The 19,428-nt window shown below is 31.5% G+C and overlaps 1 long non-coding RNA gene across 1 annotated transcript; it reads left to right on the forward strand.

Moving 5' to 3' along the window:
* Positions 1 to 16,711: 16,711 nt before the first annotated feature.
* On the forward strand, positions 16,712 to 17,343 carry LOC110229392. Its single transcript, XR_002332808.1, has 2 exons — positions 16,712 to 16,834; positions 17,041 to 17,343. It is a non-coding gene; the product is annotated as an uncharacterized LOC110229392 (long non-coding RNA).
* Positions 17,344 to 19,428: the final 2,085 nt, after the last annotated feature.

A 19,428-nucleotide genomic window follows, 5' to 3' on the forward strand; every position in this document is an offset into this window, starting at 1 on the left:
GTCAGAGTTATGATTAACAGGAATATTGATCTTTCATTGAGATTTCAATGAAGAATTCCAGTTTAAAAAAGCATGGAAAAAGATGAATAGGCTAGTCCTAAGCTATTGACCCAACCCCTAGGAAGGTGCTTCAATTTCCACCCGTGAATCTTAAAAGATTCGATAACTATGGTTTTGTATGGGCCATCCTTTTTCTCTAAATCTCCATCATATTTTTTATCGTTAGTTATTTTTTTTCACCTATGATCGTTTCGTAATTACATTTTTTTCTTTTTCTTTTTTCCTTTTCTTTGTGCATTATTACTTGTTTGATGTTTAATTCATTTGTTTGTTGTTTTTCACTTAGCTTGACTCTCGTTTGTCTTCACTAAGATAATCTCTAACACCTTTAGTATGGAACAAAATTGGTCCTCAAAGATTCGACTCGTCCGTATTATCATTTGTACACGGTTTCTGGTGGCTCTTGGCCTATACGGCACCCGACCCTTGAGTAGAGCAATAGTTTTAGGCCACACAACACATTTAAGTTTAATGGCCTCATTTGGAATATTAATCGTAGCTTAGTGTTGTAGTTGACTTTTTTTTTTTTTTTTTTTTTTTCACTTACTTATTCGTTTGGGTCTATATATATATATATATATATATATATATATATATATATATATATATATATTTTTTTTTTCTTCAGTCTCTTGGATCGTTTCTTGAAACTTGTTTTTTTGGTCATCATATTCTTTTTTGTTTGGTCATCATATTCTTTTATTAAGTTTGTAACACTTTTTTAGTTGTCTATACAATTCGCCACTGAATATTTCCATAAATCTAAAAAAAAAAAAGATCTCTAGAAGTTCAGTCGGTGTTGTCTCATCTCTTAATTAAGATATTTCTTACAAGATTCAAATATTATTCTTTTACAATAACACGTAAATTTTTTTTACACTTTTCAAATTTTGTTTTCTAAATTAAAAAAGTCATCAGTTCTTTTTTGACTTTTATACATTATAGTTTGGATAAGATGATATTTAGATTATTGAAAAATTGGTTGTTTGATAGATAACGACGAACTATCTTAAATGCAGTCAACTAGGCTGCTTGAAATCTTAATTTAAACAAATTTCGTAATTACAAGTCTTCTACTGAAGTGAGGTTTATTTTGACTTCCGTGATAGATCGGACTTGGAGACTGAGATTATAAATGAGGAGACGACATTAATAGTCAAGCAGAAAGACTTCGTCCAATTTTCTTTTCATGCCGTGATAGTCCAAATAGATAAACATTCATAGTACTATAATATTAGTGACAATAAATAGTGACAAAGATTGATAACAACTCACTAATACTCTCGGCATCCATAAGGAGTACTTAACAATATGTGCTTGGTCAACGCTTAACACACTTGTCCAATATTGTTATTAAAAACTATTCAGTTTATATATTCTCCTCGTTTCAAAATATAAGATGTTTTACTTAAAACACATAAATTAAAAATATTTATTTTTAAAAAGTTCAGCTAATTATTAAAAACTATATATTATAATGAATCATAAAAATTAAATTAATCTATATTTTTCATAAAAATTTGAAAACGTTTTATATCATAAAAAAAGTTTATCCAAAACATCTTATATTATAAAACGGAGAAAATATATTTATAGGAAATATAACTAGACTAGCACTTAAAAGTCCTCTTATCTTATTAAATAATAACTAAAATTCAGACTTCTTGCGATGTCGCGGGGAAAAGATTTCAAAAAAATTTAAAGAGAAAAATATCAAACGAAAATTCATAATGAATTGAGACAACTTTGAAAAAAAAAAGTTTTTAACAATAAATCAAGATATATTTTACGAAAAATATGATAAAATAGCATAAATCTCAAAAGCATTTGTTTAGATTTATGTTATTATTAGAAGAACATTATGGTAAAAAGATTCGATCAAAAGTAAAAAATATTAAATGAAGAATTATAATGAGTAGACGAAATTCAATTTGTTGAAATATAATTATATAAATATATTCAATAAGACATTATGATAAAAATGTAATAATTTCTATTTTGTTATGTTAAAGAGAGACAATGGAAAAAATTTAACAAATAACCTAAATTGATTGTTATTTAGGAAAAATAAGATAATGATATAACAAAGTAGACAAGAATACAACTCTATATGAAAAAATATCAAACAAACAGTAATAAGAAATATATACAACGTTTCTAAGAAAATAGAAAAATATTTATAGAGTTAAATAGATATGAAATTTTAAATAGGTAAAACTTGTAAAAGACACAATTATTGGAACGAAGAGTTTGTGATAAAAACACGAATAAAACGAATATATAAAACTCTAAATGAACATGTATATATAAATTTAATTAATGTTCACAAAAAGCTTTTATAATGGAAAAAGTTGAAAGAGTTTACTAAATATATCAAAAGTTGTAATATTTCATCAAATAAACTAAATGTTGCAACAGTTCATCAAATATACCAAATATTGCAACGATTCATTAAATAAACCATAATTTACAACGGTTTGTCAAATATACCAAATGTTGCAACAATTCGTCAAATAAACTAAAGTTACAATGATTTGTAAAATAAAATCAAAAGTTGCAATGATTCGTCAAAGAAACTAAATATTGCAATGATTCAATTAAAGGGTTATAATATCATTTAAATACATTTTAGTAACTAAAAATTAAAAATATTAATTTATGAAAAGTTACATCGAAAGATGCAACTGTAGAATTAAATGATAACGATTTATAAAATAAACTAAAAATTGTAATCGTAAAAGAAACTAAATATTGCAATAGTTCAACTCAACGGTTGCAACCATTTATGAAGAATAACAGTAAAAAGACGCAATCGTAGAAGACATTTATTCGGATTGTAACTTTCTAAAAAACACAACAATAAGACACAACTGTTCACAACTGCAAAAAAAAATTATTTGGATTGTTATTATTATATAGATTAACTAGACCAACACTTATAATAAGATATCTAAAATGTTCTAACTTTTATTTTTTCTTAACTAAAAAAAACTGACAAATATTTTTACATGTGTTATTGATCAATTAAATTTGGCTTATATTAATTAAAAAATCATTTAACATAGATATCAACTAATAATCAAGGACCACTGAAGTTTAAAATAACAATATAAGGGATTTAACATTAATTTAATTAGATAACAATTGTATTTATCATTGTAATAGTGTTTTTATTCATTAAATGAAAACACCAAAAGTAATGAGCTTATAAAAATGATTTTTTGATGAGAATATTAGTATAATTATAATTATGTTTTATTCTAAGAATTTAACACATACAGTTAAAATGAACAAGCGAAAAATTTAGAAAAATGGCTTATAGGAATAAAATTTTGAGAATATTAGTAAATTTTTATTTATGTTTTATTTATTAATTTTACTCAGGTAAAATTAGTTTGACATGAGACTATATTTAAAGATATGTAATATACTAAAAAAATTATACGATTTCTTTGGTTATATGCTTAAATATATATATATATATATATATATATATATATATATATATATATATATATATATATATATTCTGAAAGAGACTTGAAAGCATTGCAAGTTCTACTACTTTTTCTCATTTTGGATGTTTAATCAATTTTAAAATATATTTATACGACTTATTAATTTTAAAGATTTTTACGATATATATTAATTATCGGTGTTCCCTCGCAATATAAATACCATAGTTGTCCATACCATCGTATTCGAGAATAACTATTCTTAAAGCTAAATGATAAAATTTCATCTTACATAAAAATAAATATAAATACTAGGGAATTTTGCCAAATGTGCCATATTTTGGGAAAATTTAAGCAAATGTACCACATTTGAAATGGATTTAGCATCCATACCACATTTGGTGTTTGTGTGACAATTCTTGGACGATTTTGCCCTTCTCTGTGCGTCAGGTATGTGTTAGGGGAATGAGGTACAGTAGAAGCCGGTTGGGAAACGGGGACAACTTTGTGTCAGAGAAGGACAACTTTGTCTGAAAGACAACTTTGTGTCACAGAAGAAGGACAAAACATTGCATTAAATGCAGTTTACATTTACCATGAACAATAATTATGAAATAGAGTGAATGATGTCCTCCAAGAATAAGTCCAGATCTCTTAATTGTCCATCGCCAGATGATGTGGTTTTACCAGCCAGAGATCTGGATTTACTCGGGGACAACTTCTCTTGATTGTCCATCGCCAGATGATGTGGTTTTACCAGCCAGAGATATGAATTTACTTGGAGACAAGTTGATCTTTATTTTATTCCGCCAAAGAGCCGAAGACGAAGATCTGGATTTACTCGGGACAACTTTGTTTTACTAGAGGGACGAAAACGGTTACCAATGTGTTAGGAGAGAGACTGTGGACGGCAGAAAATTCTGAGAGTCCCATCAACCGCAGGGTCTTGTCTCAGTAAGTTGGAAGGTAGAATCATCTTTTCACATGATGAATGTGGTATGGATGCTAAGTGGGCTCAGAAAGTGGTACTGGGCCTAAACTTTTTGAAAAAGTGGTAATGGGACTAATTTTCCCTAAATACTATAGTTGTCCATACCATCGTATTCGAGAATAACTATTCTTAAAGCTAAATGATAAAATTTCATCTTACATAAACACAAAAATATAGAGTTAATTACGGGCTATGGACTTTTGGTGATGGCATTTGGCCCGTAAGCCATTTTTCTGATTGTATTTTGGATTTGCCATTTTTGGACTACCTGAAATTACATTTTTACCCTAGCGAAACCAAAGGAAAAAATATCTGCATTTTTCCTTTTTTTTTAATTACATCCCACCTCCACCACGCTTCTCTCCTCTTCTTGAAATCTCTTTCTCATAAAACGCCATTAATTACAGTGATAATGCATACAAGCTCCTCAATCTTCAATTTCAGATCTTGCAATCCATAAAAAGTTCCGATTCTCGTTTCTCCTGAATGGAACTCTCCGATTGAATCCACTCTTCTGTATTAGGAAATAGTATGTTTACCCTTTAACTCTGCTAGTTTACCCATATTTTATTTGTTGGCCCTACTTTTTCCTTTCCATTTGGGTTTATGCAGTTGGATCTAGGGTTTAGTTTTAAAAAATCTGGATTCATATTAAAAAAAAAAAATCTGGGTTCATACAGAGAAAACATTTCAGAAGAATGATCAAACAAACAGTCTAGTGTAGAGTAAGAGCGTCATTTCACACTGCTGATGACAAATCTAAAAACCCATCAACTAAATGGCAAAAATAAAAAATGGTAGCCCAAAAGTGACAAATCTTGTAATAATCCCCAAAAATATATATTAAATTGCCATTTCTTTGGGCGTTTCTGGTTATGACATCGTCAAATTAATTGGCCATAACATAACTATAAGTTGTTTGTACATTTACATGTATATACATGCACGTGGGAAGCTATACTAAGCCTACTCACTTATTTAGTTTTGTTCATTTAATTCTTCCATAGTCCATAATCAGTCAATTTGATTTTTCCCTTTCGTTAAAAAATTCAGTACATGATTATATATAACAATCAATAAATGAATACAGTCGTAATCGAGAATTTCCCATCTGTATTTTTCTAAACATAAAATTTTTAAAATTTTCCAATTATTGTCGAACATGCTCCATGTGGTCACGTTTTATAGATTTGACATGAAATGTGTTTATAACATGTTAAACTATTCATATATACAGAAAAAGCTAGACATTATGTTTGGCTCAGGAATGTCATTGATGTTTATTATTGATTGAAGAGATTTAAATCTAGCTAGAAGATGAAAAACGGTTTATATGGATTTACTTATTTTACAATTACGCAGAAGTATTTGTTACTTTAAAGATTTTTTTCTTATATGTTAAGGTAAATTATTCTATGATTGCTAAATTTGGAGGATTACATAAATTTGAAACAACGATCAAAGAAAATATATTTGTTTGGTTTCTTTCGTACAACTCTTTCTCATCGCACTTTTACCAAAAAAAAAAAAAACTCTTTCTCATCGCGAAACACATTTTCCAATTAGAGCTATGTCGTTGCTTTTCGAAGGCACCCACTGCTTCCAGTTTAATGGAAATATCACCCTAATACTGTAGTAATACAATACCACTATCATTCACATAAACACATTTCAGAAAACACCATAAAATCATTATAAATTGCAGTATTATTCGTTTAGTATTAAAATATAGAATACAACTAACTTTTCAAAAACTTTATAAGAATATCTATATACCTACAGTAAAAAAGAAAAAGAAAAACAAGATATCTCAACAATTGAAATGGATTAAATGATCAAAGAGATTCAGGACTTCTTTGAATTGGGTATTCTTCCTGGTGAATGGAACTATACTTACCTTTGTCTTTTACCAAAAGTGCAGCAGCCCTTAGAGATGGCGAATTTGAGGCCAATTAGCTTGTGCTCTGTCTTGTACAAAGCTATTTCCAAGATTTTGGTTAATCGTCTCCAACCTTTCCTGCCTCAGATTGTATCAGTGAATCAGTCTGCTTTTGTTTCTGAAAGATTGATCACTGATAATATTTTAGTGGCACATGAAGTGGTTCATAGTCTTAATACACATTCTGAAATTTCTTCCCTGTTTATGGCTGTGAAGACTGATATGTCGAAAGCATACGATAGGGTGGAGTGGAGCTACCTCAGAGCTTTGTTGGTGGCCTTGGGCTTTCATATTAAGTGGATTGATTGGGTGATGTGTTGTGTTTCCACAGTCACTTTTTCTGTGTTAATCAATGACCAACCTTTTGGTCTGATCTCTCCTCAGCGAGGCATAAGACAGGGAGATCCTTTGAGTCCTTTTCTCTTTGTTTTATGTACTGAAGGCTTAACCCATCTTCTTAATAAAGGTCAGCGGGAAGGAAAACTTCAAGGAGTCAGTTTCAGTGAGGAAGGCCCGGAGATTCATCACTTATTGTTTGCTGACGATAGTCTCTTCATATGTAAAGCTTCAGAGGATCAGTGCTTGTTTCTGAAGGAGACTCTCAACAGATATGGGGCGGCTACAGGGCAATGCATCAATTTAAATAAGTCTTCCATCACCTTCGGCTCTAAGGTGAACTTTGTTCTTAAAAAAAACATTCAAACTAGTTTGGGTATCATCAAGGAAGGTGGGGCAGGGACTTATTTAGGTATGCCTGAGTGTTTCAATGGCTCAAAGGTGGAACTTCTCAGTTTTATCAAAGACAGATTAAGAGCAAAGCTTTCTGGTTGGTTTGCTAGATTCTTATCTCAAGGAGGGAAGGAAGTTCTGTTAAAGTTTGTGGCTTTAGCTATGCCAGTCTTCATAATGTCTTGTTTTAAACTTCCAAAGACGACATGTACCACGCTGTCTAGTGCAATGGCAGATTTCTGGTGGAGCAATTCTGAACATGGGAACAAGACTCACTGGCTTAGTTGGGAAAAACTCTGTCTTCCAAAGGCTCTTGGTGGGCTGGGATTTAGGGACATCCAGACCTTCAATCAAGCTCTCCTTGCTAAGCAGGCTTGGAGAATTCTACAGTTTCCTGAGTGTTTGTTTGCTAGACTCATGAAAAGTAGATACTTCCCTCAATCTGAGTTTTTGACTGCCAACCTTGGTGCAAGACCTTCATATGCTTGGAAAAGCATTATGTTTGGAAGAGATCTATTGGTTCAGGGAATCACCAAGAATATTGGCAATGGGAAGTCTTTTAAAGTGTGGATTGATGAGTGGATTGAAGATGATGTTTGGCGTGCTCCTTACAGGCGTAATTATTTTTTCAATCCTGACTTACGGGTGTCTGAACTCATTGATTGGGATAAAAGAGAATGGGATCCGCAGAACCTGGCTTATCACTTTCCCCCGGATGATATTCTTAGAATAAAGAAGATCAGGCCTATTACTGAATTGGATGATTTTTATTCTTGGAAGCATAATAAGAGTGGGGATTTTTCTGTTAAATCAGCTTATTGGCTTGCTTCTCAAACCTGTAATCTGCAAACTCGGTTGCAAGCTGAACAGTTGCCTTCAACTAATGATCTAAAAGCAAAGGTATGGAGCCTGAATACGGACCCAAAAATCCAAGTCTTTATCTGGAAAGTCCTCTGTGGTGCTCTACCTGTGGCAACTAGTATGAAGCAGAGAGGGATGCATGTGGATAATACATGTCAGTTATGTGGAGAAGAGGATGAATCTGTACATCATGTGTTATTCTCATGTTCTATGGCAAGACAGGTCTGGGCCCTGACAAATATTCCTTCTCCAAGCTGGGGGTTCCATAATGGTTCTGTTTTTGCTAATATTCACTACTTGTTATTGAATATTAAGAATCCATTATGGCCTGATGAACTGAGAGCCTCTTTTCCCTGGACTTTATGGAGGATATGGAAGAATAGAAACATGGCTGCCTTTGAAGGTAAATGTTTTTCACCGCTTGAATCTGCAACCAAAATCAGAGAGGATTGGTTGGAATGGCTTGAGGCTCAGAACATAGAGGAAGAAGGCCTGCCTCCTATGTCTAGTAGGGAGAATGTTGGGACGAATGGTCAAAGACAGAGTTTTGATGGTGAAAAATCTGGTTGGTCTCCTCCTACTTCTAATTGGCTTAAATGTAACATTGGTATATCTTGGTCCAACAGGAACAAGTTTGCTGGTTGTGCATGGGTTTTAAGAGACCATTGTGGTGTTGTCTTGCTCCACAGTAGACGAGCTTTTGTCAGTGTTTATGTGAAACAAGAGGCTCAGTTTTTGGGTTTGATGTGGGCTATGGAAAGTATGCAGAGTCACAAAGTTGAGAAGGTGATTTTTGCTATACAAGCTGATGTGTTGGTCAAGGCCATCAATAGACCGGTGGCTTGGCCTTCCTTTCGTTATCAGTCCATAGAAGCTACGTTGGCTCTTAAGTCTTTCAAGGCTTGGAAAATTATTTTGGAAAACTCACTTTCAAACAGAGGTGCCTTCCTCATTGCCAAGAGTGTGACTAATGATTGTAGACTTCAATCATATGTAGCGTGTAGTCATCCTTCATGGCTTGATGGTATTGTTGCTGAAGAAAGGGCTGTGGCCTTTGATTGAATTTGAGTTTTGTGTTGGTTGACTCCGAGGGTGGAGTATTTTCTTTTGTAATGCCCTTCTTTTGTTAGTATGTGGCTTAGTTTGGGCTGGCTTTAGTTGGAGTTTTTGTGCTCACTAGCAGTCGTTTGACCTGTTTGAGGTTGTGTTGTATATCTCACCCCTTCGATAAATATAATTCCAGATGACAAAAAAAAATGGATTAAAACATAAATCTAGGTTAAATTATTATACATGAGGAAAACGGGTAAATAAATTCTGTCAAAAACCATTTTAATCCTTTATTTTTTATGGGTTTAAAATACTGAACTGTTGATTAAAAAACAAAATTGTCCACAATGTTAACAACACCTAAAATAGATGATTTGTTTTCTTAAAATAGAAGTAGTAAAAACACTTGGTGATTATATTTATAAATTTTCTCGAATTCAAATTTATAATATTGTTTTTTTTTTCGAATTTATCTTTCTTCTTGGCAATGTAAAAACGTTTCTGGAATTAAAATTTCAGCATTTAGTTGGGATGGGGATAAGTCAACTTTTATTTTATTATTATTTAGAATTTGTCTTATTTTTTCAATTCAACTTGCGTTATGTAAACTATGGAAATAGGTTTTTTTTAGGAGACTCACAAAAATGCCCCTTTTTCAATACCCCTTTTCAAAAATGCCCTCTTTGGCTGTTCATTTTTAAAAATACCCCTTTTATGTATAAAATGACTAAATTACCCTTCTTTTAATAAAAGATATCACAAATATATAAGGAAATATAACAAAATTAGGTCCACAAAATACAAAATATTTTTTGGCGGGAAAAGCGATCCCGCAATTTTTCCCGCCAAAACACTTGTAAAACCTTTAAAATACCTTGTAAAATTTTTTCCCGCCAAAAAATTTTCCCGCCAAAAATTTTTTTTTGCGGGAAAAGTGATTCCGCAATTTTTTTGGCGTTAAATTTTTGGCGGGAAAAATTTACAAGGTATTTTAAAGGTTTTTTACAGGGTATTTATAAGGTTTTACAATGTATTTTAAAAGGTTTTACAACGTATTTATAAGGTATTTATAAGACATTATAAGATTTTACAAGCTATTTTATAAGGTTTTACAAGTTTTTTATAAGGTTTTACAAGTTATAAATACCTTATAAAACCTTATAAGTACCTTGTAAAACCTTTTAAAATACATTGTAAAACTTTACAAAACACTTGTAAATACTCTGTAAAACCTTTAAAATACCTTGTAAATTTTTTCCGCCAAAAGAATTTCGCCAAAAAAATTGCGGAAATAACTTGTTCTTTTGGCTTAGTTTTGGGGAACAATTTTTAAATAACTTGTAAAAGAACAAAAAGGGGCATTTGAGTTTTGGGGAAATTTTATCCAAATTAGAAAACATTTAGTTTACAGTCAGTAAAATATCTATAAATGTACCGTTTTAAAAAGAACAAAAATTAATGTTATCAATCAATCTTAAACACACAAAAAATAAGATATTTAAGTGTAAGTAGACTATATATATAGTTATTATATTAATAACCATAATTTAGTCTATTGTTGTAATAATATTTTGACACCAATTGTGCTAGACTTGACTTTTCATATGAATATAAAGTTGACAAAAACAAAACAAATATATATAGTTGATATTATCAATTATGTAGGTCACGGAAAGACAAGGTCTCATAGACTAATCAAACATTTGTTACTTAAATTTATTCTGGTAGCAGATACGTAATTTAGTATCTACGTTTGTCTTAATATATTCTGGTAACAGGTGCGTTGTTCATTCACTTTCGATACTAGTTGTATTAACGATAAGAATTCAATTATCAAGAAAGAGAAAAAAAAAAAAGAAACACTATAAGAATTCACTAGTTCTAATGGTTGATATACAAGTCAACGCGACTACTTACATTCAATTTTATATTTATTTTTTGTTAAAGAATACTAGTATGTAATATACTTACTATACAAATAGTATAATACTAAAAGCTCCCAAAAAACTTTTCAATTACCATAATTATTTGCTGAATTATTCTGTGACAATATTAATAATATCTATATATGAGTAAAAGCTCCCAAAACATCTTTCATTTATGAGATTGCCACTGGTTACCTCATCATTAATTATTTAAAAGGCACAATTTTTTTTTTTTTTTGTCATCTGTAATTAAATAATACTCAAAAGAGCCATTTTTGTGGAATGTTGTTTACATAAGTGATATGAAGCGGTTCCGTGCGAATTTTTCGTGCCAGATTATCCGCTTTTGCATTTGCACAACGAGAAATTAAAGATAAAGAGAAAGTAGAGAACTCTTCCTTGTCGCTCTGAAATTCCTCCAGATACACTGAGAAGGCCGGCCATTCGGTTGGGGAAGACACCATCTTCACCAGGTCAGAACAGTCTGTAAGGAATGCTACCTCTTGATTATCTACACCAATCATACACTTCATCGCCCAAAGGAGGGCCTCGAATTCGGCATGTAGCGGAGATAGGCTTCTACGGAGGTTGGCAGCTCCCATTGTTGATGGCTCACCGTTTGATGGTGTACATAACCACCCTATCCCGGAAAACTTGTCGCTGTCTTTCCAGGATCCATCCACAAAACAACGGTATCCTGTAAAATCCGAATCTAGGGACACCCCCCTCGTTTGAGGCCGATTTGGAAATTCCACTGAAGCCTGAGTTTCAGTATGAAGCTCCACTTGAGCTGAGTGCCACAATTGTGCCTCTCTTTCCGCTAACCGTAAAACCTCTAACGGATCGTTATCCACATTTTCAAACAATTTTTCATTCCGTGCTTTCCAAATATACCAAATAATCCAAGGAAAAGCTATGGAATCAAACTCCGATGGTATTCTCCAAAATAAATGATCCAAGTTTGCAAAAATTGAATATGTGGGAAAAGTCCCCATAACCGTAGGAATCTGAGAAAGTGCCCAAACCTGTCTTGCAGGATGACACTGAAAGAGTGTGTGATTGACTGTTTCCTCCAGTGCACCACATCTGGCACAACCAGTGTCACAATCAATTCCTCTTTTTCGTAAGTTCTCTGTAACCGGTACACAACCCGTTAAGATTTGCCATAAAAAATGACGTATCCTAGGTGGACACTGTACTTTCCAAGTATGAGCCTTTAGCTTATTGAAATCTGGCCCAATGAAAGATGAGTTGGTTTCCAACTTATCCAACCGTGCGGTATGATACCCCGACTTAACTGAATATTTGCCGGATTTTGTAAAATGCCAACCCAAGGTGTCCTCCTTGGTTGGCGCACCCACCGGTAGGGCACTTATTAACTCGACATCTTCCTGGTCAAAGACCGCTTTGAGGAGATCAATGCCCCAAAAATTAGATCGACTATCTATAAGCATGTTAACTTTTAAAGATGGGTCATTAATAGATCCATTACTTTTTGCTGGTCTCGGGAATTGAGCTGGAATCCACGGATCCTCCCAAACTGAGATGGAATTCCCAGATCCGACTCTTTTAATAAGTCCTTTATTTACCAGAGATCTAGCTGAGCATATACTCCGCCACCCATACGATGGGGAATATGACTTTATATTTTCCAAAGGATTGGATTTCCTATAATACCGCCCTTTAAAAACCCTCGCAAAGAGAGAATCCGGAACCGTGATCAACCGCCACAACTGTTTTGCAAGTAAGGCCGAATTAAAATCATCGACGTTTCGAAATCCTATCCCTCCTTCCGATTTATTAATACATAATTTATCCCAAGCCATCCAATGCATACCTCTGGAGGCACCATTCGAGCTCCACCAGAATTAGAAACCGCACTAGTGAGTTTAGAAGTGATTGTTTTCGGTAGTTTAAAAGGCACAATTTGTTATTTTTTTAATTGTATCATAAAGATTTTTTGAACTCGATTGTTTGCTCTATCATCTTTTTTTGTTTTGTTTATCCCACTCTCTCGTATAATAACAAAGTTCAGGAGTATTTTGAAGTTTACAAAAAAATTCGTAGATTTTATACAAAGATAGAATTAGTTTATATAAAGATAAAGAAAGAAAAAATCATCTTTAACTAATTTATATAATAATAGCAATCTCAATAAATATATTTTTTATATTGTGTATAGTTGTGTCTTTTTATGGTTGTGTTTTTTTTTTAGAAAGTTGCAATCTGAGTAAACATTTTTTACGGTTGTGAATTTTTATCGTAACTTTTCATAAAAAGTTGCAACCATATAGTTGAACTATAGCATTTAGTTTATTTGACAAACTACTGCTATTTTTGGTTTCGTTTATGAATCGTTATAACATTTAATTATCTACAGCCGCGTAGCTTACACTACAAGAAAACATAGCCATTTCCGAGGAAAATTTCCGACGAAATGTTTGGTCGGAAATTTTCCGACAGGTTTCCGACGAGTTTCCGAGGAAAAATAAATTCGTCGGAAAATTGTCGAAAAAAAAGAAAAATTTCCGACGATCACAAATTCGTCAGAACTTTGTCGGAAGGATTCATCGGAAAACATGGAAAATTACGACTATTTAATTTTATCGGAAATTGGTCGGAAATTGGTCGGAAACTTGTCGGAATACTCGTCGTAAATATTAGGTGAACACATGTTTATTCACTGCACATTTTCCGACAAAATTCCGACGCTTTGGTCGGAAATATAAGTCGGAAAAATCGTCAGAAATTATTAGTTTAAACCTTTAATATTTCCGACGAAGTTCCGACGAAATTTAAGTCGGAAAGTTTTGTTAGTCGGAAATTTGTCGGAAATTATTTCTTTAATCATTTTTATTTTAAAAAAACAAAAAAATAAATAATTTATAATAAATAAATAATTAATTAATTTCGTCGGAAAGTCGTCAGAAATATTATTTTGAAATTTTTTTTTGAAAAATTAAATAATTTATAATTAAGTAAATAATTAATTAATAATTAATTTCGTCGGAAATTCGTCGGAAATTTCTACGTTCGTCGGAATTTTGTCGGAAATTTCTACGTTCGTCGGAATTTCGTTGGAATTGTACATTCAGTTCAAATGAATTTACCGCGTTTTGTAGTTTCCGACAAATTTCCGACGAAATACATCGTCGGAAATTTTTTCTATATATAGCAAATGAGTTTTCATCCTTTCCACAATTCCAAACACAACAATCTCAATCTCTATTAACATCTTCTTCTCTCTACATCAAACATCATTCCTTTGTTGACAAAAAAAAAAAAACAAAACATCATTCCTTTTTTTTTAAAGTTCAACATTTTTATTCTCTTCTTCAATTAATAGAGACATTTATGTATTTATATATTTATTCATTTTAATTAATTTAATTTTAATTCTCATTTGTTGATAATGAAAATTGGTTTTGTGACAATTAATCTATTTTTGTAGATATTCAATAATTATTTTAATTTTAAGTATAATACTCTTATTTGTTTTTTTTGTTTTTTTTTTTTTTAAATAGAAAAGTTGTCGGAATTTTGTCGGAACTAATTTCGGTATATATTTATTTTTATTTTAAAAGTGGTCTGAAATTTCCGACGAATTTCCGACCACTATATGAATAGTCGTCGGAAATTTGTCGGAAATTTCCGACAAAATTCCGACAAATATTTCCGACAACATTTCCGACAAATAGTTTTCGTCGATAATTTCCGACGAATTTCCGACAACTTATGGTTTCCGACCAGAGAATTCCGACGAATGTGATTTTGTCGGAAATATGTCGGAATATGCTATTTCCGACGAATTTCCGACCAATACCTTTGTCGGAAATTGTGATGTTTTCTTGTAGTGTTAGTGTAACTTTTTATAATTTCTTATTTTTTATTTTTAATTAATAAAATATATTTAAATAAATTTACAACATTGTAATTGAACCGTTTCAACACACTACAAAAAAAGTGGACATTGATAGCACAACATAATAGCACGGATTTCGTTAATGCTATTAAAAATGATACTCGGATTTTTATAACGATATTATAGCATTTTAGAAACGCTAAACCCTATAATAGCAGAACGGAAACTAAAATTACTTATACCGCCAATATTTAGCGAAAATTTTGCCCAAACCGCCAACAACTTAGACAAAAAAAAAAAAAAAACTCAAATTAACAATCAAACCCTAATTTCTATCTTCTCCTATCCCTTTCTCTCCTTTACCTCTTCGCTCTCTTCCTCGATTCTTCCTTTATTCTCCCATCTCCTTAGCTCTCCTTTACCTCTTCACTCTCTTCCTATGAGGCTATGATTATACGAATCTGGATCTACTGGATTTTATCAATTTCTCTCACTCTTTGTAACTATCGCTCTCATCCCTAAATTCTTCTTCTTCTTAAATTCTATAAATTATCCATCCTCCATTCTCAAATTTCGTAGCTTTTGCTTCTTCTGTGATTTTGGGTTCAGTCACTTTTCGGGTTGGTGATGTTTTTGGTGTAAAGCTTTGGTTTTTATTTTTGTTGCAATTGTGGGTTTAGCTTAAAACGAGGTCTTTGTACATGGGTTCTTGTGCTCAAATTTCGTGGCTCTTGCTTCTTCTGTGATTTGGGTTTTAGTCACTTTCTCGATTTGTGAAGTTTTTGGTTTAAAAGTTTTGATTTTTATTTGCTGCAAAGGTTGAAGATGTCAACGCCGAAATCGGGTGGAGATCCACTGCAACATCCGACGAAAGAACAGCTTACAGATATCTCTTACTGCATTACAAGCCCTCCTCCATGGCGTTAGGTTCTCTTCTTTGCCTTTTCCCCTAAACGTTTGACTTTTAGCTTTTGTTCTCGGCATATCCCTAGATTTGAAGCTATGTGACTGATTAGCTTCTTCCATTTTGCTTTTTCTTTCAAATGAGGATTAGATCCTTACTTATCTCTTTAAGAATTATTCGTTTTACATTGAGAATCTTCCTAAGTGTTTTGAAGAAGAATAAACTTAATCAGCCCTTGCATTTAACTAAATCATGTCTTGTTTATTATGTATCATTCTCTGGATTCACTTCTTCCTATTAGGGAACTGGAAATAACTTCTCATTAGATTCTGACTCTTTTGGGCATATGTTCAATCTAACTGTTGTTTGTAGTGATATGTTTCTAATTTGACAATTCTTGTTTGAATGTTGTATTTTTAAGCTTCTTATTTAGTAAATGCGAGATTGAGAGTTATCTTTCAGCTGAGGCTATTCTGCTTGGAGCAACCTATCACTCAAATGCGGTGGATATGTGGTCTGTTGGCTGCATTTTTTGGTACTACTTCTTCTCTTTTAGTTTCACTTCAGTGTCAATATAGTAAGAACTAACAACTTTGTATATTTTTTATTTGTAGCTGAACTAGTGACCAAGTAAGCAATATAGTAAGAACTAATACATTTCCCAATTCATAAATACACAAATAAGACGTTCACTGACTCACTTGTTCTACTTCTATCTTTTTCTGTGGAAATTAATGTTGTTAGACCACCAAACAAAGTCTTTCCTGCATAATTAACACTATTAGAAGAATCTGAACTTGATTTCTATTTGAATAAAAAGGTAACTTATGATTGCTTTGTGGGTGTTACCTGTAGGAAGTTCTTGACTGTCAAATTGTCAATCCCTTTTACCTTGCTGTATTATGAGATAGTTATTTGAAATATCTTTCTAGAACATTAAGTTGATGAAAGATATGGTTGTTTTTCTGGTAAACTTGAAGGTCCTCTTGTCAAATTGTGCATCTTTATCTCATGATGGATCTCTGGTTGTTGGTGGGTTCTTCGATTCATCAATAAAGGTATGTAATTCTGGTTTCTGAGTTTAGATTGATTTTAGCTTTGTTGCTCTACTAGTTCCTCTTCTTATTGGCATATAAGTTCCCATTGAAATACATTGTGGAAGGATGCCAAAGTATCTTTTAGAGTCTATGGATATTCCCTTTTATCAATCAAATTTGTGTTCAATATCTCTGACTTGTAACGTCTCTTTGTTGGGAAAATGCAGGAGAATGAATAAGGACTACGATTGCAACCTTTAAAGACGTAGATGTGTACGACGTAGAGTTTTGTGTTGAGAAGACATGTCTTGAGTAAGGATGAATCTACTAAAGTTGGACACTTTGAGGACTTCAAGAAAGAGAAGGAGAAGATTATGTTCAAGAAGAAAGTAGGAGACATGATTGAAGTTTGTCTTTCTGGTGTTAGATTAATTTTGTTTTAAACTTGGTATGATGTTATGAAAAGGATGGATAATGTAATATTACTGTTTTGTTGTTGATGATTGATGATTTATGAAATATAAAAAGTATATTATAAATCTAATTAAATTTATTTTGCAAAATAGGATTCAAATATAAAAATTATTTATAAAACCAATTAAATTTATATAGCAAATATAAAATGCTACATTACAATATAAAATAGCACTAAACGTATGCTATAATATAGTATATTAGATTATTTTACTATCGCTATAATTGATCGACGTATAATAGCATGTCAGAAAACGCTATCGTAGGTGGAAAACCTACCATAGCTGCCGATGTTATAGCATTTGTGAATTCGCTATGTAATATGTATTATAGCAGATTTTTCGCGCTAACGATGAACATATTTCTTGTAATGAACATTTGGTTAATTTATTTGACGAATCGTTGCAATTTTTTGGTTTTTTTTATGAACCGTTGTAATTTTAGTTTATTTGAGGAACTATTGAAACTTTTGGAATATTTAATATATATGATCGCATCTTTCGGTATAACTTTTCTTTATTTTTTTCTTACTTATTAATTAAAAAAAATATAAAGTTTCTACAAAAGAACCTGTTAGATTACTAGCGAATGACAGAAATTCCACCAATTCAATGGTTATATCCTTTAGTTCTTGTTTCGTATTTGTCATAATCCCTACAAGCTCAAGCAAAAGCGGTTAGGAGTTTACCTTGGCACTCTCTCCGACCCCTTATACTACCGAAGCCAATTGGGGACAGTTTTTGCGTTTGCTCAACAATGAGACTAACGGGAATCTAAGCAACCATATATACGCCGTCGAATTCAACACGAAACAAGGATTCAAAAATAGTTCATTGAAGAAAAGTTAGTTTATAAAATATTAAAAAAAATTAAAGAAAAGTTAGTATATAAAATATTATTTTAGTCTAATTAAAGAAAAAAATAAAGAAAAATTAGTTTATAAAATATGAAAGAAAAGTTATACTGAGAGATGCGATCGTATATACTAAATATACTAAAATTTGCAATCATTTATTTGAACTAATACAACATTTAGTTTATTTGACGAATCATTGCAACTTTCAGTTTATTTTTTGAACCTTTGTAATCTTTTCTATATAATAATAGAAATCTGAATTAATGTGTTCTATGGTTGTGTCTTTTATAGTAATATTTTATAATTTTATTATTATTTTCATTACTAACATATATTTAAATGAATTGTACCAACTGTTTAGTTGAACCATTGCAACATTTGGTTTCTTTAACTAATTATTGAAACATTTAATTATCTATACTTAAGTCTTTCGGTGTAATATATTTTTTTGGTAGGGGTCTTTCGGTGTAACATTGTAACTACATAAATTATTTTTTATCATTTTAAATTATAAATATATTTAAATAAATTGTTGTAACCGTTTAGTTGAACGATTGCATCATTTAGTTTTTCGACGAATCATTGTAACTTTTAGTTTTGTTTTATGAATCACTGTAACCTTTAGTTTATTTGACGAACAATTACAATTTATTTCAAAAAATTTTTTTCTTTATAATTTTAAGTTATACAATATATATTGAAATGAATTATTGCAAACATTTAATTGAACCATTGCAATATTTAGTTGAATAACTTAGACCAATCATACTCTTTAGTTTATTTGACATACGAACCAACAACCCCTTGGTATATTTGATATCTATGGTCACAGATTTTGGTTATAGATCTATTTAAATGAATTGTTGCTAACGCTTAATTGAATTATTGCAATATTTTGTTTATATGATGAGGTGTTTCATTTTTTTTGTTTATATTAAGAACTGTTGTAACATTTAGTTTATTTGATGAACTGTTGCAATATTTGATGAACTTTTGCAATTTTTAGTATATTTGATAAAATATTGCAACTTTTAGTGTATATTTGATGAACTGTTGCAACATTTGCCCTTTATAAAAGATTTTTATGGACAATAATTGTAGATAAATAAAACAGAAAAAAGCACTAAACAAAAATATTTTTGGAGAGAACACAGAAAAATTAAACACTAAAAACAAACGCTCTCCTTATTCTATTTTTAGGTGAGATTATGTTGGTTCATAATAACCATTGTCTCACTACTTTATGGAATCTCTTTTAAGCGCTTGTCACAGCAGGGTTCCATAT

The sequence above is a fragment of the Arabidopsis lyrata genome (assembly GCF_000004255.2).
Source record: "Arabidopsis lyrata subsp. lyrata unplaced genomic scaffold ARALYscaffold_4, whole genome shotgun sequence".
In the NCBI taxonomy this organism is placed as follows: Eukaryota; Viridiplantae; Streptophyta; class Magnoliopsida; order Brassicales; family Brassicaceae; genus Arabidopsis; species Arabidopsis lyrata.